The sequence below is a fragment of the Myotis davidii genome, unplaced genomic scaffold, assembly GCF_000327345.1.
Source record: "Myotis davidii unplaced genomic scaffold, ASM32734v1 scaffold595, whole genome shotgun sequence".
Classification (NCBI taxonomy): Eukaryota; Metazoa; Chordata; class Mammalia; order Chiroptera; family Vespertilionidae; genus Myotis; species Myotis davidii.
Window position 1 is genome coordinate 373,896 of NW_006286790.1, and position 7,239 is coordinate 381,134.

Here is a 7,239-nt window from a genome sequence, read left to right on the forward strand (position 1 = left end):
CCTTCACCGCCCTGTCCATTTGCCTCAGCTGTCCCCCCTGCAGAAGGCCGGCATGCAGCCTGGTGCACGGGTTAGGGGTGTGTAACATTTTGTCTGAATAGGCCCCTATGTTCCCATAATTTATAGTGGTAAGTAATCTTATTTGCAAAGCAAGCCCTTACAGTTATAAAAAACAAGTTAATTGACTTGCATAAAAATCAAACATGTAAAAGTTTTCCATCTTAACACAAACAGCACACTGAGCCCATTTGTACAATAGCTATGGTGCAGTGCAGCCGCGTCTGGACGACCTCGGACCCGGCCTCTTTCATAACCCAAAATGGAATCTTAAACCCTGACAAGGCCACATACCGATGGGAGTTACTGAATTTAGAGTCAGTCACTCAACTAATTATACGACGTTTTATTTTTTTCCTTGTGTCAATAAACAAACTTGGGTCTGACTTCTGACACTGAGTCCTAGAAGCCAATTAAGAGGCGTTCCCAATATATTACAGGGTCTACAAACAAGGATGGCTTTTCTTGGAAAAGTGAATATCATGTTTCTTTTAATGAGTGTGAAAATATATGAGTTTCTTAATCACTGGCAACTTCGATGCAGTCCGAGACAGGGAAATCACTGACTCCCCGCTCAGGAATGAACAGGGGCCGGATTCTTGATGGGGTTTTTATGATGGGATCCTCGGGTGAGAGCCTGCTGGGACGACAGCATTCACGAAATGCCACCTTTCGTGGTGACGTGACTGGGAGTTGATGGTGAAGTCTCTTTTATCACCCGACAGAGGCAGGGGAAGGGGCCCACGGTGATGAGAGGCTTCTGCAGAAAGCAAGGGGCCCAACTACGAGCAAAACTCATAAACCCACAGAGACGTGCATTGCAAAGGGCTGTTCGTGGTGCCATCTTGGTAATCCCCACCCTCTACTATCCTGAAAGCTCATATTGATTAATTACCCATTGTGTGCTGGGTGCCTTTGCTCTCTGTACCTTATTGAACTTTCTGAAGGACCCTGCCAGGAAGATATAATTGTTCTTGTTTTGTAGATGAGAAAACTAAGGCCCAGAGAAGTAGAGTGACTTGGCCAAGGTCACACAGCAGAGCTGATGTCATTTCCAATCAGTCGTCTGGCTTGCACTGCTCTAATGTGGCAGGATTAGTCATGGCCGGAGCCCTGAGGAACCCAGGATCAGGCAGGATCCGAATATTTGCTGGAAATTAGCTCCACTCATCCACCCACCAACATCTAGAAGAACAACAAGAATAAGAGTGTGCGCCCAGCTGGGTGTAGGGGTGTGTAACTCAGGGTTTGAGTGTCGACCCAGGAACCAAGAGGTCACCTGTTCGATTACCAATCAGGGCATACACCCAGGTTGCAGACTCGATTTCCAGTAGGGGGCATGCAGGAGGCAGCCAATTGATGTTTCATCCTCTCCTTTCCTCTCTGAAATCAATTTTAAAAAATTAAAAAGAAGAAGAAGCAAAAGCAATGTATTCATCTGTCTGGTGTGGGGGAGGGAGGAGGTGGTGGTCACAAATTCTCCTGAGATCGGGTGACCCTTCCTCTGAGACTTAAAAGGCCTTGGCATTTTTTTAATTTCCCAGTGGACAGGTGGGGAAAGAGCATCAGGAGGACGGGCCAGACCAGCAAAGGCCTGAAGGTGTGAGAGCAGAGCCGGCGTGGTGGGTGGGGGCGCCAGCAATGTGGATGGGAGGATGCAGAGGGTGGAGGCTCCCTAGTCCCCTATCCATGCATCACGCATCATGAGAGATGGGACCAGGAGGGCCCCCTGAGGGGAAGGAGCAGGTGGGGAGGACTTAGTCCCACGCTGTTCTCTGAACCAGATTGAGCTGCTCAGACCTTGGGCTGGGACAGTTGACAGTCATCAACCCTGAACTGAGAACACAGAGTGGCTGGCACCTGGTATCAGGGTTCGGGTCCGGTGGTAGGATGTGGCCCAAGGAGGGGTTAAGAGCCTGAATGCTGGCTCTGGGCAAGAGACTTAACTTCTCTGTGCCTCCGTTTCTCCCCTACAAAGCAGGATAATAAGAATATGTACTTCCCACTTTTGTTGGGAGACTAAGTCAGTTCATTCATGTACAACAATTGAACAGAACACGTCATATAATGAGGGCCTAAGAGATGTAAGCTGTTACAGGCTCTGTCACCTAGGATGTCTCCCACCCTGTCAATAATGTGGGATTTGTGGGCTCCTGGCAGATAATAAGTGCTCAGCGAATCTATGCTGTCATCGCTGTTGCTTCTGCGATCATTACCCCTCTCTCTGGAATAGCCCGGGGATCTCTTGCCTCCCCCAGCAAAGTGAGTCACGGCCACCAGTCTCTCTCCACGACACGTCCAGGCAGGCTGACATGCCACCCAGACAGGCAAGACAAATGGACTTGCCACCTACACGGCGCGCGCATGCACACCGGGACACGTAGCCCGGCTGTCGGCACAACAGGGCTCCCTTCTTTTCGGTGCGGCTGCCTCTCCGCTGGGCATGTGCTCTGCGCGGAGTGGAGGTCCCCGTTATTTATGTTTGGAAAATGCATTCAGGGCAGTTCCCAGAAGCACTTACAGAGCTCTTATTTAATTGCTACTTTATAAACTCGCTGCTCCAAAGAGTGAGGGATTGATGGCCAGGCCTGGCACCTGGAGTGGCCTCGCTGCAAATGCTTTTCCGAGAATGGCGTGGGATCCAAACTCCCAGGAGCCCAGGGCCCCGTGTGGCTCTGGCCTGCAGCCAGCTCCGGAGGGCTCTGTGGGCCTCGTCACCCTAATCCCCAGCTTTAGGGTGGCAGCAGCTGCCGGGCTGGTCACACACGCACGCACACTCACACACGCACTGCAAGACCCTCATCAACTGAGGGCTAAGGGTGTAGGGATGTGCAGGGTAGGAGAGGCCCTGTTACTCCCCGGCCACCCTCCCCTTGCCACAGACCTGCAAAACCCAGTCCTGAGGACATCTCAGGTCCCAGATATGGATGGGGAGGGTGGGGACATGGCTCAGGTCCTACAAGCCCACTTGTCATTTGCCTCACTGTCATCCTTCAGGGTTGTACCCCAACTCCCCCATTTTCACAGCAAGCTCTTTAATCTCCCCAAGCCTCAGTTTCCTCTCCCTACAGTACAGTGTATGGATCCCGCTTCCCAGCGTTGTTGAAAGATTGAAATGAAAGGATTGTGCCTCTCCTGACATACAGATGTAGAAGTAGAAGCTCAATAAGTGTTATTGGGGTTTGGCAGCCCCAGAAATAAAGGATGAAGTGTCTTTCCTGAGGTCCTCCTAGATTCATCGAGTCTATACTTCTGGATGAAATAGCGAACTTTGCCCTGGCTAGTTTGCAGGCAAGGAGGTAACCAATCGATGTGTCTCTCTCACATTGATGTTTCTCGGTCTTCCCCTCCACCCCTCCCTCACCCCCACCCCTCCGTTCCACTCTCTCTAAAAAAACAATCAATGGAAAAAAATGTCCTCGGGTGAGGATTAAAAAAAAAAGAAATAAAGAACTTCCCATTGATCCCTTCTATCGTGCGGTCACTTTCCACAACACTGTACCATAGTGCTCTGTGAGTTCAAAGAAGCATTTTACAAACCTTCTCTCAAATGACCTTCACTGCTATCCACCAGGAAGGGATGACGAGCCTCGTGTTCTAGATGAGAAACTGAGGCTCATCTCAGAATGCAGGCAGAGCAAGTATTCATTAATCCATTTCTGTCTCCAGGCCTCACATCCTTTCCTTCACAACACGCCTAGTCTGCCCCCAGTTAGCTCAAGGCCCACTTGTGATCCCAAGGTAGCTCCCAACAATCTCACACTCGCATCCTCATACAGCCCCCTCCTGCATGAACAGGGAAGACCTGCAGAACCCGTAGGCTATTGTGGAAATGACTGCCAAGGCTAGGTCATATAACACATAGCCACTTCCAACTTGCTCTCCCAGACCTGGAATTGAACCGTGACCTCCTGATTCATAGATAGAGCCTCAATCACTGAGCCACGCCAGTCAGGCTCACGGAGTTTGTTCATTCATTCATTGGCTCATTGTTACACAGGAGTTGGAGCTTGAGCTCTGGAGCCCAGCTGCCAGGTTCGAATCCTGGCAAGCTCTGTGACGTTGGCGTGTGATTTCTCTGTGCCCTTAGTTGCCACATCTATAAAGTGGGGATATAACAGCACCTATGTCACAGGGCTTTTGTAAAGACTCTGAAAGATACATGGACACAGAGCAAGAGCTCAATGAATATTGGTGTTTGTTCATTCAACAAACATTTCGTTAGCAGCTGTAGGGGCCAGGCATTGTTAGATGCTGAGGAGACTGGAACGAGCTGCCTGCGTGTTGGGGTTCACAGATCGGTGGGAGGGACAGGGACACACATAATTACAAATGATGCCATGTAAGTGCTACAGTGGAGGCAGCCCTGAGTGGTTTATTAGGAGCAAAGAGGAAGGAGCAAAATATCTTTGTTAATGAGGGAGTCAAAAATGCATCACTGAAGAAGCAGCCGTTGACAAGCAGCACAAGAAGGGACCCTCTGGGCAAGGGGACCAGCACGGGTAAAAGGCAAAGGGCTCAGACAGTGAGTGGGATGTTTGGGAAACTCAATAATCTATAGGGATTGAGACATCAGGGAGGTGTTATTTGCTCCATTCTACAGAGGAACTAACTGAGCATTGAGTATTTGTGGGGCACATAAGTAAATGAGAGTGGAGGATGGTTGCTAACAGCCTGCAGACTCAGTGGGCCTTATATGGCAAGACACTCAAACCATAGGCACTTAAGAGAAATGGAAGTATTTGAAGGCCTGCCACCCTTACATTTGCATTTAAGAAAGCTCACTCCATCTATGATGAGTTTAGTGGCTACTACAGAAGTCCAGGCAAGATGCAATGAGCTCATAGGGAGGAAGAGGGAACAAACTTTAAAGACATTTAGAGCAGAAGTCGGCATGCTTTGTCTGTAAAAGGCCAAATTGTAAATATTTCAGGTTTTGTGGGCCCTGCAATCTGTCGCAACTACTCCAAGTTGCAAAAGCAGCCACAGACAATCTGAAAATGAGCGTGGCTGTGTTCCAATAAAACTTTATTACAAAAGAAGGTTGCAGGCCAGACGTGACTCATGGGCCAGAGTTTGCCAGCTCCTGATTTGGAAGGTGGATGGACAGGAACTGACATCCAGAATTGTAGGGAAGGTGTGAGAGGAGGAGGAAGAAGGAGAATTTCAAGAATCTCAAACGGTCATCGGGTCCAGCACGCTGCCTCTTCATCAAGGTGACCTATTGACGGTTCCACATTAAGTTCTTTGCTTCCAACATATAAATACTGAGATTCAACAATCTCCTCTGCATTCCAGAAGTTGATACTTATAGCTGTCACCTCCCAAAGTTCCATAGGACTCACGTGATCCTGCAGTGACCTTTGGAGAGGTTGGAGAGCAATGATGAAATCTTAACCCATGGCATAGCCTTTCAGAGTGCCTGGCTCCCATTTCCAACCCACACCCCCTCCAGGCCTGCAGGAAAAGCCAGACCAACCACTGCCCAGCTGAGCTCCACTGCAGGGAAAGGACCGACCCAGAACGCAGTATGTGTGCCCCAGCCAGCCTGGATCTAGTCGGTAAACTGCTGGAAAATGGCACATCAGTCTGATGCAAAGAAATCATAGCTATCAAGAAATCTGGCTATTGGAAGAAAAGCTGCCGATAATTCTAATGTAAAGTGCCTACCATTATATCCTTCTGCACTGTTGGTGGGAATGTGAATTGGTGCAAAACTTTGGGAGGGTGCTTTGGTTACAGCTTTCAAAGTTCAAAATGGCCCCTTTATGCAGTATTTTCACTTCTAGGAATGTATCACCTGGAAATACTTGCAAGTATGTATGCCCTAGGTTACCTATTTCATAGCATTTGTTGTGTTGGAGACTGAATGTTTGTGTCTCCCCAAAATTACATGCTGAAACCCTAATGTATTGGTATTTGAAGGTGGGACCTTTGGAAAGTACTTAAGTTTAGATGAGTTCTAACCTCTATGCATAGAAAAAATTTGGGAGCTAATACACATGTTATCTCTGAAGAAAAGTACTGAAGGGATTGCATTGGGAAATCTTCACTTTTTACTCTTTTAAAGGGCCTGATTTCTTCTATAAAAACACATTAATTAATTGGATTATTAACAAAGCAGAATTTCCTTTTTTAAATATTCCTTTATCTCATCAATAAAAATAGGTTTGTATAAATTGAGTGCTTTTTAAATGTGCATCTGTATGTTATCCTAATAATAACTACCAGTTATTTATCTACTGCAAATGTATCCACTACTTCTATTATATTACTAGAGGCCCCATGCACAAAATTCGTGTAAGGGGCTCGGCCCTCGCAGCCCCGGCTTCGTACAGAAAGTCATCCGGAAGAATGTCCAGAAGGTCATCCGGAAGGTCATTTTGCTGTCCGGTCTAATTAGCATATTATGCTTTTATTATTATGGATATGGGATTATCATAGCCACGCATAACATCAGCTTAACTGAATAGGAGCTTCTTTTACTCATGTAGCAAGAAATGTGATTAATTTTGTTACCAACCAACCTGCAAAATCATCTCCCCCCTCAAATCACTGACCCTTTGAAAGCACAGGCCAAGGGGGTGGGTATAGAAAGCACAAAAAAACCTGCGATTGAGTCCCAGCTCTGCCTCACACCAGTTATTTAAACACAAACCCAGGCATAGTTCTAAATCACTCCTCAGTGTTTTCACTTGCAAAATGGGAATTATTACATTTCCTCAAAGGTTTGCTGAAAAGATTCAACAGAATAATACAAAGTGCAATTACCTAATACTGGTAAACTCTCCCCCGGCCAGTCTTCTCCATTCTCAAGACTTCATTAGAATGTCTTGTAAATCAAGTCCTGCATCAATGCATCTGGCCATCTCAGAGCAGTTCTGCCTGAATTTCTCACAGGTTATCAGTTGGCAGACACCCTCAACATTATGGTTGTGCCAGCCCAAGAATATGGCAGACTAGATCAAGTTTTCATAAGAGATTCCAGATGTCAAGCCTTGAAAAACAAAGAATACTGTGAACCGATTTGGATTATCTGGTGCTTAGGCCTGATTACTGTTTGAGGAGAATCCATCCTATCTCTCTCTTCATTCATTTTACTATATATATATATATATATATATATATATATATATATATATATACACACACACACACACACACACACTAGGGGCCCCGCGC